Raw genomic sequence first — 25070 nt, forward strand, 5'->3', positions numbered from 1 at the left:
GCCTTTTCCAGGGCATGTGATGTCATTTAGATAAAGCCTTATTTTGGCACACATATGTGCACATATATGCTGCATGGATGCAATTCTACTGTATTTAGTTTAAAGATGTTTCATTTGTCAAAAGAAACTCAGGGAACAGTAAGATATTAAATGCACAGCATGAGTGAGGAGATAAAAAACCCTAAGCCCAACTATATGGTAATGAATACTTTCTGGGATGGTCCTGATTACCTGAAGGTAATGGTTTTGATTTTAAGCTCTCTAATTCTCAAAAGTGCAGATTTGTTGTGTAATGAATTATGAATTTGAATTTGTCTGTCCTTTACCTTTTTCTGAAAGGAAAAGCAAATCCTTTTTTTTTTTTTTTTTTTTTTTTTTTTTTTTTTTTTTTACTTTCTTGCTGACTAATAAATACATCATGGTAGAGGACATTGGAATCACTGGAAGTTCTATCCATTGGTGGTGTCTGTAAGCTGAATACCCCAATAACAATGTAAAAATGTCAGACTTGTAGGAATTTCAATGCATCCTTATCTGTAAAGGCTGGATTTATTACTAGGCCTATTTCTGTACCTTGTATAACTGCATTGGAATAGTTGTCACTGAAGCTTTAATAGACTCACACATCAGACAAGCAGAAAGAAGAGGAGAGTGGCAAAAGCTTTTTAATACTTCATCAAAATTTTATTTCTTTGCTTTTAATAAAATCTAGTTAGGGAAATATATTTATAGGACTTCTAGTATATTTATGAATTCTGAAATATAAGGGGAAAAGTCCCCCATGCTTGCATAACTCTAAACCAAAACTTTGCTCTTCAGACACTTTTTTCATTCTTCTGTTTTGGGTAACATCTTACTGAGTGAATAACAAACTGTGCTAACTCCCACAGTCTGTCACTCTGTACCGCAGCCTCTTCTGTGCCATGCTGGCTCGAGCCTGTACCTTTAGCTTTTCCAAACTGCACTCTGCACTTTTGAGTGGAGCTGTTGATCCTTGTCTGGCATTTGCATTGGCTTTGTGGGGCAGCTCGCCCCGATCGGCGCTGTCAGAACGCGTTGGGGCGCGCGTATCTCAATACCCACAGTGCTCTTTTGTCAGCTGTCTGGGTTCCTCTGCTTTGCTCTCATCTCATCCTCCCTTTTGGCTGCCAGGAGCTCAGGAGGACAGTGTGTTGACAGAGGTCTCCATCTGACATTTCCAGGTGTCCTGTCGGGCAAGGAGATCCTCTCTTCCCCCCAGGCTTCCCCCCACGCCTGCCTCTTGCTGCCTCCAGCACGGGCCCCAGTCTGGTGGAGGGCTATTGTGTTTGTGGGGTGCCCATGGCAGAAAGGAATTATGAATTTTACTCTATGTTCTTAGAAGGCTAATTTATTATTTTATGATACCATATTATATTAAAGAATACTATACTAAACTATACTAAAGAATAGAGAAAGGATACTTCCAGAAGGTTAAAAAGATAATAATGGAAACTCGTGGCTCTTGCCAGAGTCCTGACACAATTTGACCCTGATTGGCCAATAAGTCAAAACAATTCACATGAAACCAATGAAACAATCTCTAAACACATTCCAAAGGAGCAAGACAAAGGAGAAGCAAATCAGATAATTATTGTTTTCATTTTTCTCTGAGGCTTTTCAGCTTCCCAGGAGCAAAATCCTGGGAGAAGGGATTTTTCCACAAAATATGACTGTGACAGAGGGGTGCTCAGCTGCTCCCCTGAAACACACATGCAAGTATTGTGTGTACATGTGAAGCAGTGAATCTCTCTGATGCTGTTGTTGTTCCACTCCTGAATTCCCAGGGACATGAACATTCTGCAGGCTCACTCTTCATCTCTGATTAACCGAAGGCTGCGCTGATGCTGCTGAGCTCTTCTCTTCCAAGAGTTAAGGTCTACCAATATATAACCCTGAGTGGTCTTGAAGAACTCAGCATGTAAATGTAGAATAAATTAGAAATAATAAATATTATTTTTTTTTCATAAATACTTCTTCATGGAAAATTTGGAAGTCTCTTCTGGATGAGGAATTGCTTGCAACATCTAACAAGAAATCATGAAGGATGAGGCACTTATACCATGATGCTATTTATGGTTAAGCAGTCATGACGTTAATCAACATTTTGTATTTTGGTCACTGAATAAAGCAAAAATAAAAAAGTTATAGCTTGGTTTTTTTCCCTACTTTTTCTTACATTTTTTTAAAGTTGGTGGAATAGGTCATTATTTGACTGCCCAGGATTTAATAAAATGGTTTTCATTCAAAATATTCACTTTCATCTAAATTTTGGTTGTGACTATTAAATGCTTGCTTATAATAAGTTTCAAAAATCCTAAGTTGCTTTCTAGAAATAAAATCTGCACATGAACTTTGTAGTTAAATGAAGAATTCAGTCTGTGAGTGTTACCAGAGTCTCTACAATTCTGATCTTGCCCTTTCACAAGGAAGTTGTGTTGGGAAGGGTTAATTATAAAATAAGGCAGGCTGGAGGAGCAAATTCCAGCAAGAATATGTGTGCTGGTTTTTAGGAATGGGTTTTTGATTTAAATTTTTTTGAAATTATTTTTTAAGTGCTTCATAATGAAATATTCATGCTTCATTTTATTTGACTTGTAATTTAGTCACATGCTTCTGGAGGAGAAGATTGCCAGGCGTGACTGAGCTCTTGGATCCTCCTCAGTGTTAGTCCACTTCTGTTTTACAGATTTAATTGACTCCAGATTCCCTCTGCACACTGAATACAAATGTATTGTTTGCTTAAAATCCTGGAATGCAAATCAGACATAGGTCCCACTGACTTGATGGGATATCATTCCCAAAAGCTGTAGGACTAAACTAGCTGAACCTGTTGTGCTTCAGGGAAGCAAAAGCAGTACTAATGTTCTTTGTATCAAAATTGCATAGAAAAATATTATCAGTCTCTCTGTTACGCAGCATCTCTTCAAGTTTTCACTCCAGTTTTACTTCTTTTGCAGTTACACAAAAACCCCCATGGGTGGGGCTGGGCAAAGCTCTGTGAAGACTGAGATGGAGTGAGCTCTTTTAGGTTTTTCTCCGTGTTTCCCAAATCCTTCATGTGGACATTTTTCTTCAGCAGTTAGTTTTGGTTTGCCCCATCCCAAGGAAGTCAGGCTGGAGCAGTTTGGCTCATGGGAAGGCACAGCAGCAGTGCCCCGAGTGCTGCTCCGAGCTGTGCTGGCACGGATGGATGGCAGCGAGCTCAGAACCTGCCACACTGTGGGAGCTGCTGCTGGCCCAGCTGGCAGGCACAGGTCAGTCACAGCGTGTAACACTCCTGAATGCAAAGTCACAACTGAGGTACCTCGTCTTGGTCTGGAATTTGAAAATTATTTACTTGTAAGCAGAAGGGTCATATCCTGGCTTATTCCTTTCCACAAGTCTTCAGAAACAAAATAACAAAAGGCACTTGAATGCAGTGGGAATGAGAGCAATCAAATTATAATCTTTGCTGATGCCAGACACAGTTACAGATTCTCACAAAGTAAATTACCCCCAGATTTGGCAAAAATATGACAATAACTTAGGGTAAAAATCAGGATTGCATTAACCATACTCTGATACCAAAATCACTAAAGCCTCATTAAAATTCTTATGTAAAACTTATAAAGTGTTCATAACTGCTTTTTAAAATAAGAGAACAAACTTGTCATTTAGATGATTGCTGAAAGGACTTTTCTTAAATATAGTCTATAACAAGGGACTGAAATGGATTCTTCAGTCAGAATATGTCTGATAATGTGTATAGGTACACAGTTTGTGATGATTGGGAGTGGAGCTGTGGCTGAGCCTCATCCCCAGTGGGTGCAGCTGTGAAAGCAGGTGAGCAGCACTGATAGCAATGAGCCATGGAGTGCCCAGGGGCACCGACCAACACCAAAGGGAGCAGAGGGCACACAGGGGCAGTGCATGAACATGGGAGGTATAAATGCTAAAGAGCAAGAAGGGCAGATGCTTGCAGCCTTCTGAAGTGATATGGTGTTTTTCTATGTGAGCAGACACATGAAGCCCTCTGAAGTGGTAAAGTATGGGTTGGAGATTTCTGGAATTGTATGGTGCTGCTCTGTGTATTGTGACTGCCTCAGCTGTGAGGTATGCTGTGAGAAAAGTACACTGTTGTGAGTAAAGGTGTTGTAACAAATAAAATAATTTGAGGGTCTTAATTTTGGTGCTGTGGTAGTTGATAGGATGCACAATGGTCTTTTTATTTCTATGTCCTTGAAGATCTAGCAATTTCCCTGAGGAATTAATTCAGTGTCAGGACTAAGACTGCAGTTACCATGTGTTACAAGAGGATGAGAAGAGCTGCTGCTGCCCATTGCCCTCACTTTCAGAGGGTTTCTGTAAGTTATTTGTGTTAAGCAGAAAAAGTTTTAGCCTGACTCCATTAATTCAGTTGTGGCTGAGAGTAGGGAAGAGTAGCTGGCACTAGGTAGTCACAGTAAAACCTTTGCTGGAAGAGCCTGGTCTTGGAGAATGATGCTTAAAAGTTCTCATGTCTTGGAGAGGAGGAAGCTGGAAGCAAAAGTGCTTCTCCAGTTGCAGGGTAACTTTCTGCTACAGAGTTTCATGCCAAAGTCAGTTTTTCAGAACAGTGCACTTCACAGACTTAGTGCCATGTGTCATACTGAACAGAATCAACTATGCCTCCTGAGGTACAAGAGAAATTAAAGATTTAACTGATGATGGGACTTCTTCCCCTCTCTAATTAAATAAATGACTTTTATTCCACAATGGAATTCTGACTGCATCTCAGCAGTTCTGGTGACTGACCTATCTACACCTGGTTTGGACAATTGAATTTAAGCACATTTCTGTGAAGTTAAATTTTAACAAGTCTACACATTCCTCTGAAATTTTGCTCAGCTGTGGCTTGCTTTTCCCTTTTGGAAGAGGGAAAGAGGCATAAAGATTTGAATGTTATCAGGAATGTATGGTTTGGGAAATAAAGGGTGTAATCTTTGCTCTAAAAAAAAAACCTAACTACTTGAAGCCACTGAAATGAGAGGAGGAGGAGAGAAAAAAAAAAGAAAAGGAATGTTGGGAAGAGTCCAAATCCACAAACCCCACAGACGGTCCACATCAGCAAATGCCTTTTGTTTTTGATATGTTCTAAGTTATATATTGGGGGTAGACACAGCAGATTTTCCACATAAATGCAGATGATGGCTGCATGATAAATAGTAAATGTGTAAGTAGTGATGTTGTTGAGAGAGGGTGGTGCCAGGTAACCAAAGAGAAATATTTTGAATGTGTAGATAATTGACAGCTATCACTTCTTAGGCCAATATCTTTGCTATTGACATGAGTAAGAAGCTACTGACAAACTCATATATTGCATAGTCCACCAGGACTGGTGTATGTGTGTAACTTACACAAACACAAGTGGTGTTTACCTAACAGGATTTTTCACACACTTGAGCTTACTGTGGTGCTAAAAGCAGGATCTCTATTTTAACTCACATGGGTAATGAGGTGAAGAGCACTGGGCAGAAACCAGTTATGTGTGTACCCCCTGAAATTCAGTGTAAGGACAAGCCTCAGGTACAAGTCACAGCCTCAGCCATGCAGTTGTATGAGTGTATGTGCACGTGTATATGTTGTTTGGCAAAGAAATAGGAAAACACATTCTCTATTTTGACAGATATTAGATCATTCATGCTGTAAAGTTCTGGTCCATTATATAAAATTATCTGTAAAATGTGATCTCCTTCACTAGCTTTTCATCATTAAGGAAAACTGTTACATTAACATCAAAGATCAAATCAAACCCATTTTATTTATAATATACTTAATTTTGGCTTGCAGCTACATTCTGCAAATAGTATTCATGATTAAAATGTTAACTGATAAAAGTTATTGTAGAAAAAATGATTGTAAGAATGTGTTGGGTGTTTGAGGTTTTTATTTTGAGGGGTAGAAAAAGGAAAATTTGGTGACTTTTGAGCTTTTCAGTGAGAGTATACAAGAAGTTTCTGCTAAAATAATTTAGAAATGAGTAATAGAGTTACTTTATCATTTTGGTAATTACTAAAAATAGAGTTATTGTATCTCTTAGAATTAAAATAGGGAGAGGGTTGCCTGGGGACTTGAGAACTCATCCAGCTCCTCTCTTATCTGGAGGCTGGATCAACTATACCCATGTACTTCCTGAAAGATGTTTATCTGGCTCTTAAAGATTTGTGGTAATGGAAATTCCATAGTGTTTGTAGCCAGGCAGTCCATTCTGGTGCCTCTCATACCAGAAGTATTTTTTTCCACCTCTCTTACCTCAATGTGCCTTACTGCAGTTCTGTAAACAAGAAGAGATTCTTTTATTTGTAGCAGCCACTTCCATATATTTATTTAAAGAGTTATTATTATCCTTCCAAATCTTCTGTAAGTTAAACATGATTCATTCTTCACTTAACATTTATCCCTGGATTATACCAAAGTCTAGAATCTGTAGTGTAGGGGATATAACTGCGCTTACTGTGAGACTGATTTGGAGTACTTTAATTACAGCTCTTAATTGTACCTGCTTATTCCAGCAGATAGCTGTAATGCCACCAATGATTGTCATGCCAGAATGGGAAGAACAGAAACTGTGTAGAATATCAAGAGCTTTTTACCTTTTTGTTTGTGGTTTTAGAATTTTGTTAACATGGCATTTCTGTACTACTCTCAATATTGCATTGCTGTTACAAATTTTTTGTGTAATATTGAAACAAAGCTGAGACTATAAATCCAAAGTTATATTAATTGTATCAATTGTAATAATTTGGGTAATTTTGTTATAGAAACAATCAGATATGAGTTTTTTTTTCTTAACTCTAGAATTATAAGGGACGTATTAGGAGGTTGGAGGGGATTAAATTAAAATATTGCAGCAAATATTAATTTGTAATGAATTGTGAGCAGTAAGCAGACTTTTCTAGCTCTTACTGGTCTTGATTTCATTTCTTTTAGTAGTGCTGCAATTCCAAAAGCTGGAAAATTTAATTTTTCCTTTTTTAAAATGCAGAGGAAGTTGCAGCTTGAAGTTAGATGATCTGAATTATTTTGAATGCCTCAAATTTGCATTTCTGTTTGGCTGCTTGACTGGTTTTGTTTTCATTTGGGAATAAAAGGAGAATGATCCTAAAATATATGTATTATTGAAATGAAGGATCACAAGCAGAATATAAGATGGAAGCAGAAAGATCAACAATGCTGTTTTGCAGAGTGTCCCGGGAAGGGTTTTAGCAATGAAGACTTAATCAACTTGAAAATTCATTTATATGGGAAAAACAAACCAAACCAAAAGAGTGGCAAAAAGCCCCTTGAGCTTGTTCCAAATGGGAATGTGTGTGCAAACATTTTTTTTCCTGCCAAACGCAGAACTAGAGATAGACATGATTGGAACAAAGAGGAGGAGAGAAGGGTGAAAGGTGCCCTGAAGGATGGGCTGAGCAGGACCTCCAGCCCAGGTGCACCACATGGCTGCCAAACACAGCTCAGACATCACTGCAGCACCAGCTGGGTGTAGGCTATACATTAATACCTCTGATCCCTTGTTAAATTCTCTGAAAATCTCTCAGTGTTTAAAGCACTTTTTCTAGATGTGAGGTAGATTTCTGTTAATTTAGTTCTAAGAGCAGTACAGCCACAAGCAACTTCCTCATGTTCTGCCTTTGAGGTCAGCCTGTTGGAGTGAGCTGATATCAGTTCAGAGTTATGCATCAGTTAAGGGCCAATAACTTAATACCCACCATCTCTGTGTTCTTATTCTTAATGTTTTAAAAGAAAACTTTTTTCTCTTTTTTTTTTCTCTACCACTTTAATTCCACCAAAGGCATAGGCCAATAGCAAACAGAAAACATCTACTTCTGGTCTACACTAGCTTTTGAAAACCTCATGAGCTTCACAGCTGCGGTATTCAGCTGACTTTTATCTAATTCACTGTCATTTTGTGGTATCTCAGTGGTCATGACTGTCTGCAAACATATTTTTCTCTTTTCTGTGGGGGTGGCAGATTCTTCACGTGAAGAGCTGGACACAAGTCATTCTCACACCAAGAGAAACTTGGGGATCGTTAGTTTAGGGAGGGAGTGGGGCTGAACATCAGCTTTGTGCAGATATCAGATGTGTGGATCACAGAGAAAGAAAGCCCATTGATCTGAACTCTGTTAAGTGCCTGCTTGGATGTGTTCTTGAGATGCAGGAAGCCTATTGATCTCTGAACTCAGTAGGTCAGCAATCCATTATTGCAGGTCAGAGGGACAGCCTTCCTTTTAGGTTTGTGATGGTTTTACCCACTTCACTGGAATGTTTATTCACAAAATTTTTAAATGATGATTCCAAAGAGTCATTGCTTTTCAGTCTTTCCTGTTTGTGGCCATTGTTTGTTGGTATTTATGTTGGCAGATACATATATATATACATATATAGAGAGAGAGAGAGGTAGGTATACATATGAATTTATGTAGTAACCTAAATTACAATTTCATCTCCAGTAGAGTGAAGGTTGTTGCAAAAATTAATCAAAAATGTGCTAAATTAATAATTTATTTTGAAAAATATTAAAAGTGGAATTTATCTGAGCAAATGAAATTTATTCAGCTATAATAGGTCCTTGAAGTGTTTTCATATTCCTACAGAAGGTGAAATGAACTTGTGAACTAAATACATGTATCCTCAATAGAGATTTTAGGATTGGCTTTCTTTGGGCTGTTTGGGAGGAAATAGGATGTTCTCTAGAGCTTGCTGTATTTTATTTCTTGTGTAAAAGAGTTTTTTTATATGTATGTATTTTAATTTGTAAATATGCACTTTTATGTATTAAAAAATTCTGATGCAACTCTGTTTGTGTAGTTAAACTTAGATGTGAATAGCACCAATAAGTGTGAGCCTGTAGATAAATACAAGGGTAAAGGAACATGTTGACCCAAACACCAGCAGAGCTGCTGCCTAGTTTCTTCATTTTAAATGCATAAGCTAACATGATTGTGAAATGTTTAAATTGAGTTACATGGAAAAAGTAATTTCTTCTTTGAAAACAAGAACATTGCTAGCAGAAATTCAAGTTGCCATTATTAAATTAATGCAATTTCAGTGAATTAATTAAAGTAGAAAATTACTGTTTTGGCATTTTATCAAGCTATAGTTTTAGGTGTTATTATCCTAAACATGTGAATAACAAGCAGATACTTAAATGAAGCACATGCCAATAAATTAAGAGGCTTTCACAAGTAGAATATTTTATGGTGACTAATTAAGGAAAAACCCCACAGAATACAGTTAGGAAAATATAGCCATGGAAGTTAAACCAACAACAAAACACCTTGATGTTTAATGAATATAGCATTTACTGGTGCCATCTACTGTTGGCAAAATAGAGATGACAGAAAGATGTTTAAGGAGCAGTGAAAATGAGCATAAGAAAAGAGAGGTCACATAATTCCACTCAATATCAAACTCAAGGAAAACATTATAGAAAGGTCAGATTAGTTTTTTATGTTTCTTAGTTCATACCAAGGCAAAAAAAAAATAGAAATAAGAGATATACTTGAAAATGTATTTGAAAATGTCAGACTTTTTTAATCCCTCAAACTCCGTGATCATTCACTGAGGTAAGCCAGAATTGTGCAATTTAGCTATTTTGGGATTGGAGTTTGTCTTGATAGCCTTACCCTGTTATTCTTTAGCTTTTAAATCTAGCGAGGTCAATTCTTCAGCTTGTGCAAACAGGTGGTGTTTAATTAATGCTAGTGTTGAAATGCCATATTAAAATGTGACTGTAAGGAATGCTCTTCCCTCCTCCCCCTCTACCCCCTTTTCAGGAACAAATTTCCTTATTTGGCTTCTAAGGAAGTAGATAAATGTTGGAATAGTTTGAAAAGTTTCAGCAAAAATAGCACAGAGATCAAAAGGATAACTGCAATAGAAATAATTCAAATTTTTCATAATAAAAGCAGCAGTAAAAGACAAGTCTCTCAACATAAGAAAACATGTTAGGAATTCAGGAAATTCAACTGCTTGTGCTTTCCAAGTGAGCTTGAAGTAGAGACAGAGGCAAGCACAAGATGTCTGCTTGTGTGCAGAGAACTTTAAGGGCTCTCCTGGAGATCTAATATTTCTCATTGTGGGCTGGGTTGGGTGTTTTTCTCCCTTTTAAAATGAAACCCTCTTTTCATTGAAATAACATCAAAGGTCTTGATTACTTTAGCCAAGTAGAGTTTCACCCACAAGTGACCCTGAAATAGAAAACTTGTCCATCTCCTGGACAGAACCATGCTCTAGATTGTAAGCTGTTGTTCTCTTCCAGTGTACCTTTGGGACAGGTGAGATGACTTCTAATGTGATTAAGATTTTATTTAAAGTTCAAGGTAAGCACTCTGTCAGTAGCCAGATTGAAATATTAATTTAGAGGTCAGATATGTTTCCTTCATGTTGCTAGGAGCTTGCCTGTAAAACTCAAAAGAACTTTAAACACCACTGATGAAACAGAAATACCACACAAACATACAGGTAATTCATTGGATCTGTTTTAGGTAAACCTCAAATACTTCATTTTTTTCAGGTGGGAAAAGAAAGCAAAAAACCAAAATGTGAACTTGTGCTGTCGTAGTACATACATGACTTAAATTCAGGACAGCTTCCCAGCAAAGCAGAATCCCAAGTGTGAAATGTTGCTCAAGCTTCTTTGGAGATTGTGGGTGAGAATTAAGTAGATCTACTTGCTTATCTGGAAAGCTGTGTCAGGAGTGTTTCCTGGGCCTGAGGGAGGATTGGAAATGCTCCAAATTGACTCAAGGCACATGCAGTGAACATGATTAGAAATGGTACAGATGAGCTGATGGTACCAGTGTCTTTCACTGGCTATAGAAAGTGAATGATAAGAACTTCCCACAAAAAGGGATTGAAGCCAGTGTTTCAGACTCCAGAGCTGTGGAGTACCTTCTCAGGGTGAGGAGGATCATTCGCCTGGTTCTCTAGCTGTCTGCTGAAGGTGGCTGTGGTGCAGCCTAGGGAATGAGGTCAGGGCACCTGGGTCAGGACAGACACCTGTCCTGACATCCCCAGACTGCTGATACATTTCATGTTATGCAGCCTTTTGGTTACCAGCACTGCCACTTTCTGGACAGGGAGTAAAGCCCCTGCAGTGCCACTGGCCACTTCCAGCTGGTCTTGTGTTGTTTCATTGCCCAGTGTCAAGGTGCTGGCTGCTGTCACAGCAAGCTGTGCTTGCCTGCCAGAAGGAGCTTAGATGTGTGTAGATGTTGGTACACTTGCAATAATACCTTCACAGTCATCTCACTTTTAATGTGCACAGTGCTGAGTTGATCCTCTCCTGCCTGAAGTGCCAGACAGAGGGGTTTGCCCCCTTCCTTATGGTGGCACCAGATGCATCCCTGGAGGAGAGGATGGAGGGGATTTAGGCAGAAGGGCTCCTGCCCATAGGGAGAGAAGGAAATCGGAGGCTTGAGAACACTTACAGACAAGGAAGTCCAAAATCTTTATATTTAGAAAACAGTGAGATTCGTGGTTCCTGTGATTCACCATGAATGGTTTTTGCAACTTTCTTTCATTTCATGCAGAAACAAACTTCACACATGGAGTGAATCAAACTGGAAGGTAGGAAGAGAAGGGACTGTCTTTGTTTGAACAAATTCAGTGCTACAGTGAAGGACTGGATTATAGCAATGCCTCTGAGCTCCTATGTTGTTTTAATCAATTTGTTTAAATGTGAATTTTCACAGAAAATAGAAGTTGGGATTGCAGTTACAGGCATTCTGAGCACTCAGAATTGACAGAGAAGTTGAATGCTTTGGATATGCAAAGCCCAAATAATATGAAGAGTTCTAGAAAGTAACAGATTGTATTCCTTGCTAACTAGGCACCAAATGACTAAATATGTGATTTTTTTATATTTTTTTTTACTGCCTTGAAGTTCTTCATCTGAAAATTTCAGATAGCAATATTCTCCTCCTAGAAGGAGTCTGGTGAAAATGAGCTAATATTTCTGATGTTTGAGATCATATCAAGAAATACTAGAAAAAATCCACTAGCAAATTAAATGCTTCTGTTTGCAGTGCATGTTTGAATGGGGCATGGTAAACTGAAGCATATGGTCACACAGTGAACACTGAGAAAAAAGGCAGATTTCAAGTATCTGTTCATTGAATTAACTTTGCCATCCATCTTTTACATTAAAATGGGCAAAAGTCTTGCAGAAGAGTTTGGATAAGGTCATGCAAAAAAGGGTTACATCATACTGCAGACCTGTGGAAGGCTATCCCTTAAGTATGGTTTCTGAAAGTTTTTGAGGTGTTGATTAAGATATAGCTGAAGTTGCTGTAAGCAGCTGTGGCTTTTTAATAAATCCTGATCTGTTTTTACAGCCCCATCCCATTTAGTTTGTATACATTCTATGTTGCAGCTCCTTTGCAAACACTGTTCTCTGTTAAACTGCTGATTCCAGAGTGAATCATCACATATCAATGTATATGGACTGAAATTGCATCTTAAGATGACTCAAGACAAACCTAGGGAAAAAATAAAAAATCTTACACTAAATATGTTTTCTTTGCCCAGATAATTGATGATATTTTAAGTCTGTGCCAGAAGGACAGATCACCACATAGATGTCTCTCTACTATGAAATTGCTCAGCCCATCCAAGGTCTCCACTACTTAAAATTCTGAGTATTAAATTTATATTCACCTGTGTATAAAATCTGAATAACAGCATTGTACCACCTTGCTTCTTTTCAAGGATTTTCCACAGCTTGATTAACTCCCATCTAGGATATTGGTAATGCGGATAAAATAACTGGATTAATCTTTTTGCTGTGCATGCTTTAGTTTTAGTATATTTTACAACAAAAGCTTTCCTGTGCTGTATGTGTTTAGTTTTTGTTTGAATGTTGCTAGCATTAGCTGTTGTTCAATTTTTGTTAGTGTTAGATGAATGCTGCAGCACTGCTGTAAAGCTGTGGTGGTGCAAAGGCACAGCACTGATTGTGTGTAAGGGTAGGGACTGGCTTCCTCTTTGGTTGCTTTTTTTGGTGTGTGTTTATTTGTGTTGTGGGGGGACTTTATTTGATTAAGATTTTTTTTCTGTTCTGGGGTGGGTTTTGTTTAGTTTTATTTTGGTTTTGTGTGTTAATGCTTTAGGATTAGTCAATTTATTGTCTGCTGCAGACTTGTTTGTCCTTGGGGAGATGAGAGGTATTTTCAGCAGTGTATTGTACAGACTCTGAATAAGTGATTTGTACCAATATCTTCCCTTTGAAGTAGATGGCTCCCAGCCTTGATTGAAGTGAAAAGTGTTTTCTACCATATGACTCAATGATTTGATAGCATCTCTAAACCTGGATGGGTCAGGGGGAAAAGTCTGTGTGAAGGTTAAAACTTGGCATGAATCCAGGTTAAAGTCTTCAGAAGATTAAATGCCCTTAAATAAGCAGGGTGACTACAGGTGCACTGCTCTAATAGCACTGCTTTGTCCCTGGGCAAAGTTCAGGTCTACCCTTTTTCGAAAAACATTTTGAATTGTTTAGTTATTTAGTATTTAATCATTTCTTGTTGGTAATGAAAAGTCTCAGATGTAATGTGTTACCAACTTTCTTTTTGAGATGTTTCCATACAAACTTTATAATGATGTGTGAGCCAGAAAGGTAGAATTGGAAACTTAAGTCATTTTTACCCTAATTATGTCAAAGGTACTTTGCCAACAGGTACACTAACCAAGCACATCACAGTTATGCATGGGTTTGCATCAGTTTGGGAATCCAAATTATAGCTTTATTATATTATAACATTGGTAGAAATCTATTCTACATCTGGCTTATCTAAATATCAATAATGTAAATTTAGATCCCTTTTCTTACTCTCTGAAGAAGGTTCCTTAGCTGTTCTGGTGACTGCATCTGGCTACACATTTAAATAGAAATAATTTTTTCTCAAGTGTGAGAAACTCTGGAAACTGTCAATTTTAAATTATTGTAGTAGATATGCATATTTAAAACTCTGGAATTGAGATAGCAGCAGCCAAAGTCAATGCATGTTTTTTGGGTGTTTTTTTTTTTTTTTTTTTTTTGGGTTTTTTTTTTTTCTTTTATAATGTAGCTTTCTCAAATAATTTCTATTCTGGTCTACCTTGAGTGAAATAATTTAAAATAAAAATATCTGTCTTTCATTTTAGTGTACTCAGTATGGTTTTTTTAAGGCTTTGTATTTGAGTTTCAGATCCCAACAGAAGATAAACTTGGTAACAGTTCTGGCCTTCTGGTTTAGGGAGTCTTTTGTTGCAGAATGTTTCCTTGCTTTTTGCTAAGCAATTTTTCTTTCTCAATCAATATAAATTTGTTCTGGTGGGGTGGAGGAGGAAAAGATCAATTTAAGCTTTATAATATGTTGTTGTTATTGGTTTTACTTCAAAGCAGTGATTTTAGATAATGTGGTACCCAGACCCCTGGTGAACCAGCTGTTCTTGCAGTGACCACTTTCCAGTGACTTGGCTGTCAGTGTATTTTCCAGCAGCAAGGTGACACTGCCATGAGGAGATTTGTCAGATTTGGCAATAATTAGCATCACTGGAGGCTTAGCAGAAAGCTCAAGGTCAAACTGCTTCCTTGCACATTTTCTTTTTTACTCTTCTAGGGATGTGATCCTTGCAGAGGGGGATTGAGGTATTCCTGAGGTTAAATGGGGAGGGATAGATTTTTGCACTTTTCTACATAATTAGAGGCCTTTAGTCTCTGAAATTCCCATTCTGCAGCTTTCATGAGCACTGATTTTTCAGTGGATAAAAATTGGGCAAAGGAGAGAGAGAGAGCAGAGAAGGCTGCAGGACACTTAATTTATGAGAACTAAAGGTAAAATCGTAAATATATGCAAAGAGAAAATGTGCTTAGTGGACTTGGTATTTAAGTATTTGTTTCCCTGAGAAGACCAGCCTGCCATTGGGTTGTTTTAGCAGTGTCCAGTCAGCAGAGTCCCAGCCATGAAACAGCAGTGACCTTGCCAGTGCGGGGATATTTCTTTAGCAGTGTTTCAGCACTGTTCAGATCCTTCCCTCTCTGTGATCGTGCTCAGGTTAGTGACTTTATTACTTTTTTTCTTTTGAGAGCCTAATGTTGCATTTTTAAAAGTGAAAATGTAAATGAAGAAAGTAGATTGAAAATATATATTTTGGACTCCTCAGTTCAAAAATATTACTTTAAATGCAAAGACTGAAATTAAGCATGTTAATCTTTTCTTAGAGTCAAGATTTCCTCACTCTTCACTGCCAGAATAATAGTGGAGCTGTTCCCACCATCACTGTCTGCATGGTGTGTAAAGGAAGCAGGTGATATTGCAAGTAATTGTGTTGGTCTGGAAAATTATTTATTCAAACTTAATTAAAAAGGCTTTAGGATAAAGAACTGAGTAAGACTTATTATCTGTTATAATAACTACCCTCCTAAAAATGATCTGTTTCTGGAGTCATCTTGGTTAAGAGTCTAGGCAGTTTCTGCCTTGCTCATACTGCATACAAGCTTAATTTTTTCAAGTATTGATGAAAAATGTTCAGCCACTGATTTTGTTTTTCTGTTTTTTCAAAGTAGAATACTGTGATAAAACAGTAAAATAGACAACATGGTGGTTGCTTATTGGTGAGATGACCAAATGAAAGGTCAAATAATCAATTAGAGCATCTTATGACATATAACTTAAATTTAGCTCTTGGTTTGGAGCATTCTCTTTTAGTGGCAAACAGAAGCATTTGGAAGCAGATCATGCCACTGCCCCCATGCTCTTTTTGACTGGAAGCTCTTTCCAATTTTTTTTCCAAAGAAAAGAGAAATCAGGTGGGCTCAGTTTTATATGAGGACTGGTAGTTCTGGGCTCCCACATTCACACATGATGTTCTTCAGGTGGATTACTAACACACCCTCAAAATTTACTGCTGGGGGTTCCTGGGGCCAGTGGTCAGGGAGCTCTGGGTGGGGAACAGGATCTGACCCAGGGAGAGGAGCAGCAATCAGACCCAGCCAAGAGGGGGTGGGCAAGGCTGTGGGGACAGGGATGGGCCAGGACAGGGGTGTCTGGCTTCATGGGGTGGGATTTGCAAGCTGACATCTGAAATCCTCCCATTGGTATGCCAGTGAAATGTAACATAATGGGCAGTATTGACTCTGGCAAACTCAGAGCCATTAGCTGACATGGTGCACCATAAAACCTTAAGATGGGTTTTAGGAACGGAGGCCAACTCCATACAACACCATTTTACCTGTTATGGAAATTATTGACAGTAAATGTGCCCACTGGCTCACAGATGGGCAGTCTTGTAACTGTGTCTTTTCTCTGAAGCACTTCAGGGATGTCACAGAGAAGGGTAGGCTTTGGGGGACCCCTGGATGAGAGATACATGGCTGTATCCCTTCAGTAGCTCTGACACTGACTGTGCTGAACATGGACTGGAGCTTTCCTTTTTGCTGCTCAAGTAACAAAGCTCACAGTTGGGTTCCAGCTGTGCTGAGTTGGAGAGAAGAGTCTTGTGTGCTCTTGCTCTCTCAGAAGAGCTAAGTCTATTCACTTCAATTTATATTGAAAGTTGAAGAATGTGTTACAGTGCCTTCTCAGGTTTGAATGCTTATTTCAGAAGGTTTATTACAAGCTTTTGATAATCTCTGCTAGTTCCTTTGTCTAAATAGCATCATTTTAGTCTCTATACATCATTGATTTCTAAGTACAGCAACACTTTACTAAAACAACAGGGGTTAAAGAACTCTTTATTTAGTCATTCATAATTAGTCTCGTCCTATTTTGAGCTCCACAGTGTCTTCTAAAACCTAAGATCTGGAATTACTGTAAGTGTTCTGTATTGTCTGACTGAGCTCTGTGATTCATGTCAAAGTCTCAGAGAGCTTGCTTTAAGAAAACCTGGAGTTAGTCTCTTCCTTAGTATTGCTGTGCTTGAGTGGACTTGTGTCTTGTCCAGCAGCTCTTGCACAGAACAGACGGTCAGACACAGTCTGTGCTTCTTCCTGTCCAACAGGAAAACAAACCAACAGTGTCTGAAAGGTGACTGGACTACAGGGCAGAAACTGGCTGGAAGAATTTGATCTGAAATGAAAAATCTGTGCCCTGAAGAACAGTGGCATCCCAGTGTGCTTGATGAAATCTGCTTTATGTCTCTCAAGTTGTCTAACAAAGAAAACAGTTCATAAGTTGTATTATTGTGCAAAATGTAAAGTAAGAGTAGTGAAAATAAATTGAATAGATTTTAAAAAATGTAGTCTAATAGTTATAATATAATAACATTGACAGTTGCCTTAAAAATATGCAAAACTCACTTTTGTAGTTCTAAATGTATTACAAATGTGCTTTGTCATTAGTTTGAGTTGCAAAGAGAATAATGTAGTTATACTGTTATTGAAATCCTCCTCCTCACTGGACAGAATCTTCATGCCGTGCTCTCCAAATTATTCTAAATATGATACTGCAATGTCTCTTTATTCCTTTATCTCATCTCAGCCCACTGGAATTAGTGGCCCCAAGCTGTGTAATGGTAAAGTTTGGCTATTGATTTATTGCTTAATGCCTCCTTACTGGCATGCCAAAGTCATGGGCATGATTCCCTTTTTACTCCCACTGGGAACAGAGTTCAAGAACTATGTTGTTTGCCTAAAATATCCTAATCACAGAGAGGTAATCGATCACAGGTTTGGCTGTGTGCAGTCCCTCCCACTGGTAGCTCTGACAGGGTCTGTCCTGCTGGCTGTGAATGCACTCACTTTGGTGCTTGTTCACAGATCTTTCAGTTAATTTCCCTATCCTCACAGGAAGCCATATCAGTTTATAAAGACCCAAGATCCTTTCCAACCCAAACAATTCTAGGATTCTTTGAAATTAGGTGAGAGCAGGGGGGGAAGTCATATTCACCTACCTGCTCTACCCAGTCTGCTTTTTGTTCAAGGACATTTTGCCTCTGCAGAATCCCTGTCAGCCCTCAGGGCAGGGATGTTTTGTATCACTGAGACCATGATGTGCTTTATTGCTTTGAGCAGATGCATGCGAAAGCTGTGTAACTTGGCCAACATGGGAGTTATGGGCAGTATTTTTTTCCAGAGGAGTGTATCATTTTTCTGATACTGCAAGGACTGACAGTGTTTGCTCCTGGTGTTAGGATGAGCATTTAACCAGAATGGCAATGGATGGATCGCAGTTTGTGCACGTAACTCTCTTCTGGCTTTTCATCACTGTGGTTTTTCAGCCTCATTCTTGTAACACATGGCAGTCCTTGGGAAAGAGAGAAGTTTAGGAAATGTAATTTGTTCTAACTTAATTTTTATGAGTTGGTAGATAAAATTGCATCCCTCTTCTTACCTATTTTTGTTTTGGCTCTGGAAATATGATATGTACAAGATGTCTTAAATTAGCATGTCAATATAGTAGTGATAGGTACTAGTATGGTGTTCCTGTCTTTCACCTTACAGAAGCAGGGACCAAAATGATAAAGCATTTATGGTGCTCCAAATACCCTGATATAAGTGTTCTGTGTATTAGCTTCACATATTAGCTGGTGGGAGACTTAGGTTTTGGGCTGTGTTTTTTTCAAGTTACTTTTCTTAGTGCATATTTGCTAAGAGCACTCATCACAGGAAGTTGCCCATATTAACTTATTAGGGTTAAACTCCTTTGGGTCAGGAGTTCCCTCAGCTGCAGCCTGTTTTGAAATACAGAGTATGCTAGGCAAGTACACTTCTTTCACATCATTGTTTCTATATCCAGTTTTGGTGCCTGTTGGAGGCAGGATCTCAGATGATGTGGATCTTTATAAGAATGTCTGTACTGAGCCAGAGCCCCTTTTATCTTATGTTCTTGTGATATTCAGGATGGAGGTATGTGACAGGCAAAATCTCAACTCTGAATATGTTAACAAAGTTTTCTATAAAATCATCTCATGATGAAGCAGATTTTCTGTCCTATGACATTTGAATTCATTAAAGATGAATAGTACAGCTTTTGTTGAACATTAGAGGGTGTTCAGGTAATATAAAAGAAGGGGACCTTTTGGCCTAAGAGTCATTGGAGAGGTAATTACAGGTAATACTGTAACTGTAAAACTACATTGTTTCTTTTCATCACAGCTTGATGCATATACTGTATATTTTACTTAATATTTCTGTAAAACCTGTAGTCTTAAATAATACATGCTTTCTTTGGTGCATGAAGATCTATAATCTGTTTAAAAGGAAAAATGTGATATACTTCATGGTTGGAGAGATGCAGTGTGAGCAGTGACAGCAGACAGAAAGCCAAATGGATCAGAGCTACCTATCATTACCATTAGGGAAGTGTTGATGAAAGCTCTCTGTGCTTTTTAAAAAGCAGATGGGTCAGCTTCAAAAGTTCGAACACTTTGGCTAATAATTTAGATTAGTCATCCAAGTCTAGCTCTTCCTTTTCCCTGAGTCTTTCTGCCTGAATGCTGACAGCACTGTTTTCAAATGCATGAGAGAGAGCCAGGAGGAAAAGCAGATACCTACTTCAGTAACTTTTCATAGCATAAAGAATATCTTTGAGCCAGGAGAGAAAGAACACAATTTGCTAGCTGTTGGCCCAAGTGTGAAAGCTGCAGGTGTGAAAGGTTCCTGCTTCCTTTCCCTGAAGAGATTCACTCTGCCAGTAGGCAGTGAAGAGCCACCTGTGTCCTGACATGTCCTGGAAGTCATTCATCAGGCTGAAGAACTCAGCTTTCTGTGCTCAAACTTGAGCATGCAGTTATGGAGCTTAGTGCTGCCTTCTTTTCCCATGCCATCCTTGTCAGGAGATCAGCCCTGGTATCTCAGTCCTTCTGGGACAAAGCTGATCAGAGAGTTTGGGTCTTGATTTTAAAATATTTCCTGACCTTCAAGTGCATCAAGAGTTGTTTGAAGAAAAATGAATTCCTAGAAGTGTCTGCATTCAGTTTTGCTCACCTTTTCACAAGAGAATCCTAAGAACAGAATCCCCAAAGTATATAAACAGATAGTCTAAAAGATAATCTGTTGGCATCATTTTTTCTTACGTTTTGCAATCCAGTAGGGAGGGCTAATCTTTTGGCCTTCAATTCCCTTTCTGCCCTCCCAATGAATGATGCAGCAGAAAGAATAAGGCACAGGTCTAATCTGATTTCCCAAGAGATTTTTGGGGTTTTTTTTCCCTTCTACAGGGAGAAAAGACCCTAGCTGAACTGGGAGATTAAGTGGAAACACTGGTGTATAAGTAGTGGAATTTCAAGGAGTGTGAATGTATTCTTAAAAGGACTGTGAGTGTTGCTGCCCCAGAAAAGACATGGCCACTCCTATGCTTAATGCTGCTTGGGAAGCTGGAACTTAAGGAAGAAGACTTTCTTCCACTTGTAGAAATCCAAACCAGTATCTGGGTGTTTCCACAAAGTACAGGTACCACAGTGAGTTTCTGTGCCCTTGTGCTTGCAGTTGCAGGTTACAATGTTTTAGTGCTTCTTCTTTCTTCCCGTGACTAAAGGGAAAAAACCTAATACAGAGAAGGAAGTACTCTCTTGCTACCAACTCATTTATTAGCCTACTGTCCTGCCTGCTTCAACCCCCAGAGACAAAATCTTCCCTATATTTTAAGTCTATATTTTGTGAGCCTATGGAATTAATCATTCCTTGTAATGGTCTGATGTGCATGGCTGTCTGAAAGGGGTTTGTCCCTTGTTTTTAACTTGGAAATGTTTGTCCTTTCTTTTGTTAACCCTTTTGAGACTGCAAATCAAAGATGTAACTTCAGCTTCCACGCCTGTATGTGAAAAAAAGCTTCAAAACAAAATTTTTGTTACTTAATACCAAGGCAGATAAAAGCCTGAAAGATCATGTAACGCTGTGCCCTTGCTTTCACCAGTGTTCTAACACTGGTGCTCAGTATATGATTTCTGCTCTTTTTAAATTAAAAATACCCAAACCACTTTAATAGGAGAGAGACACAGCTGTGTCAGCATGTTTCACACAGTCCTCTGCATCCCCTCTTCCAGAGGTTTATCTGTGAAAGTGATACATGGGCACTGAAATTAGATGCCTTGGAAAATCCCAGCTCTCAGTGCCAGAGCAGAAAATTGTGCTGAAAGCTTGAGACTAACCAGAATCCATCACAGTTTTTTGTGAGCTTTTTAATTTCTTTTTTTTTTTTCTCTTCTGGCAGATTCCATGGAAAGGAATAAGTGTTGAGTGGCAAGTCTGAGGCAGTCCCCAAAGCAAAACAAGAGGGAGTATCACTTTGGAAATGGTTTCTGGAATAACTCCAGACCTTAGAACAAGCTGTATGGCTCCTAATCCACCCTTCCTGGACTCGGTCCTTGCAATTAGCAAGGAACTTTCAGTCTGGGAAATGACAGCCAGCTATAGCTTCAGACAAAAGGAGAAAAATGGGCATTGTCCAGAGGGGGAGACTAGTGGAGCTGTACAAGAATCTTGCTCCAAAGGTGTCTTTGGAGTAGAAACCATGAAACATGGCTGTTGGATCGTAATGATACATGATCTTTGAGCATCTTTGGATATAGCCATGAGAAGCAATTTGTAGACTCCCTCTATAAATACCTTCAAAGCAGGTGCTGTTGTTGTTAGATCCCCATTCACTGTCCGCATCTCTTGCAGTACACAAGTGATTTTATTAATTTAGGGCATTGACTTTTCTTTCCTAAATATAAATATAAATTATGTTTCATTTTATCTTTAAAATATTTCTGAATATTAAAAAGTCTCCTGGGTTACAGAAATATTAAAGTCAGTGTTTAGAAAAATAGAAGTTGGAAATGCTTTCTGCTGATCATTTCCTCCAGAGACAGCAAAAAACCTACTGCATGTATTATGATATGTGATTAAAACCAGACCTGGTGTAGTAAGTGCTATACTAGGAAGACTGGATGGAATATGTAGCCTCATTTAGAAACTGATTTTAGAAGGATGCTAGCTGATCTTGAAAAGATAGTCATAAGACATGTCTGTGTAAGAAAAAAAGAAAACTATAGCTGCTGGGGAAATAATCTGGGAACCATGATTTCATTTGCAAGTGTGCTTCAGTGAATTGGTGTTCATGTTAATCCTCTCAATAATTTCTCCATACTGCATCATATCACCCTGCTGGCAGAATTCAAGAGTCTAAATTTCATTAATTTATAAGGGGTTCACCTGTTTAACTGGTGAATGATCCTGAACTGTGTCTATCAGGAATAGTGAAGTGAAATAGTTTGGGGACTGGATAGCTGCTAGAGAAGGTGTAATATCCCCTGAATCTCAAAGGACCATTGTCATCTCTCATGAATAACTGCTTTGTTCCTGCTAGGACAGCCAGTGTGTGTAGCAGACTTTGTGTGAAGAAATTAGAAGATATATAATAGTGCCTTACAGCTGAAAAAAATCAGCATCTTTTGTGGACTAGGTAGCAGTACCAAGGAGAAAACTCGCCCCAAGATTTACAGGGTCAATAGCGTGGAAAAAAACCTGTCCCTAGAATATCCTTGTTCATTGTATATATATTTTTTTCCCCGATTCTTTTTCTTTTTTCTTTTTTTTAACTTGATAACAGTTATGAAACACCTTGTAGTCTCTTCAAGCGTCAGAACTTGTCTGGGCAGGTGATAAATGATGTCTCGCAGATTGGAAAGGTTGCTGCTATATATCTTTACAGAGCTCTTCAGAGCCAGATAAAATACATGAAGGAAGCAACAGAAGCAATATTCATGCCTTTTTGCCAGGGAGGCTTGGCAATGCTGATTAGCAAAAGAGGAGGATTTTAAACATACTTCTTTCTTCATTAGGATGTTTCAGGTTATCAAATTCAGCTCTGAGGTAATAGAAACTCAGATACCAGCAGGAAAGCATGGCCACTTTCCTGAACTTCATAACAAAGCTAGAAAACCTGGCTAATTTTTCTGTTGAAGTCAAAGCATGACTGTGAATTTATTGTCTCTAGTATCTTAGTGCTTGCATGTTTTGGTTCTGTTTCTGCCTTTGGTGCATTTTTCATACATTCATTAAAATAAACATTTTAAGTTGGTCTGTGTTTAGCCTGTTAAGGGAAGAGAACGTGCCTGAAAGGTTAATAGATCCTGGTGGAAGCCATTCTGGCAGTGTTAGCTGTGGGATGTACAGATGAAGCATATGTTTTCTTTTTTCCTAAACTAAAGCATTGATTATTTTGGTCACTTGTTGAGTTGGAAGCCTTCTTGTACTTTGGAAAAGTGTTGCTAACCCCCATAACAAAAATTTTCCTCAGTAAATGTGATAAATATTTTTTTTCTTTCAAGCATAAACATTAAGAGCATTAGTACTGTTACAATGAAGGTGAGGAAATTGTATGTACTCTAATGAGGTCTGCTTGTTAAAATGTTGTGGTGTACTGAAAACATTAATATGGGCTTTTCCCAAGTAATTTTTGATGGTCACTTGGTGGCAGATTTGAGCAGGTGTCTTTATTAGTGGTCAGAATGAAACACAAACATGTAATTCTTAATTCTGAGCTGTCCACATTTAAAGAGTAATTACATTTCATACTCTGGAGTGGATAATGCAGCAAAAATCCTCTTTTGATAATTCTCATAGAATTGTTGCAATAAGGAATAGGTAAATTTCCCTCTCCTTCTCCCTCTGCTTTTCTCTTTCCTTTTCCTTTTTATACAGCAAGATGTATTTGCTTGGTCATCACAGAGAATATTTTCCAGGTTTAGAAATGTAATTTTCTATCAGAAGTTTTCATTATATTGAATTGGAGACCTAGCATGCCTGTGATCTGTGATGAGACACTAAGGAAAAACACCAGGTAGGCATAACTGCTCTATAATTGAGGAAAGCAGAGTGAAATAATGGTTATAAAAGTTGTACCAGCAGATTAATTTCCAGGGGTTCTTATTATTATCAGAAGAATGTGACAGTTACTGTTATAATGGAAAGCTGCCATCCATTTTAATGGATCTGCACACATTATTAAAGACCATAGGGAGAAAAGCAAGTAGTTTACAGTTGGGGTATGGTAGATGTTTTAAAAGTCTGTTATTTTGTGAAGCTTTGACTGCTGACAAAGACTTCCAAGCAGAAGGAATGTACTACTGTGGATTTGCCAAGAAAAAAAATGTTGTTTCCTCAGAGAAAAAACCTTCAGAGGTTTTCTGACAATTTGGCCCTTTTTTGGTGCTAAAATGTTAATGAGCATTAGTGGCTCATTTCCATTAATCTCCCCTGGGGAAATGAGACTTTTGCAGTCTAGGCTCTCTGAATGCATGTAATGTGTTGCAGGTGATAGTTTCAAAATCAATTGTCCAATTTAAGCCAAGTTTGACAGAAACAATGAAATTCCAGTGGTTATGGAGCTGAAGGCTTTGGAAAAGGGAGAGTCAGATGTAGTTCAGTTTGAGCACAGGAATATTAGACACTGCTGAATTCACGTGTCTAAAAGAAAGAGCTGGTGGGAAGGACCCAAGCTGGATTTGTGCATTTGCCAATACTTTTCTTATTCTGTTTCTTGTAAATAAAAGGTTGTCAAATGAAGATTAGAACAACCTCATCAGCTCCTGTGTTGTTCCTGTGTCTGATCTAGTTCTAGGAGGGCACAGGGAGCCAGTAATAGAGCTGTGTGCAGCATCATGTTCTGCTTAGTTCTTTCAGAACATAACTTTGTTTCTAATGCTGCTTCTGATGTTTGTAAATATCACTCCCATTGTTTGTAGACTTTTTGAGGAAAAAAATAGAGGCTCATTTTTCAAAAGGGTTATTTGACTTAAGGGTCATGTGATAAATTCCAGCTAAGAAACACCTTTTATCTTTATATTGTCCCTAAAAGTTTTTAAAAAGGTTTGTCCTTTTTAAAGTATATTGGGAGTCTTGTTCCAGCCTGAGAGTAGATTGATTCCACAGTATGTACTGCCTCATCTTCCATGCCTCTCAGTTTCTGCAGCAGGGAATGCAGGCAGATTTCAGGAAAATCCCACCTAAGGAATACTTGAGAATTGCACAGCTTTGATGCAGTTAATGAGTTCTGTCCTTTAAATTGCCCTTCATCAGAAGGAGAAAGATGATATCTTTACCAGTATTTGTCTCAATT

At 38.4% G+C, this 25070-nt stretch overlaps 1 protein-coding gene across 10 annotated transcripts in view; it reads left to right on the forward strand.

The window, feature by feature from the left end:
• MAGI2 (membrane associated guanylate kinase, WW and PDZ domain containing 2) overlaps positions 1-25070 on the forward strand; it is a 698553-nt gene that overhangs the window by 95884 nt on the left and 577599 nt on the right. The window lies entirely within an intron of this gene.

Source organism: Passer domesticus, chromosome 5 (assembly GCF_036417665.1).
Source record: "Passer domesticus isolate bPasDom1 chromosome 5, bPasDom1.hap1, whole genome shotgun sequence".
Taxonomy (NCBI): Eukaryota; Metazoa; Chordata; class Aves; order Passeriformes; family Passeridae; genus Passer; species Passer domesticus.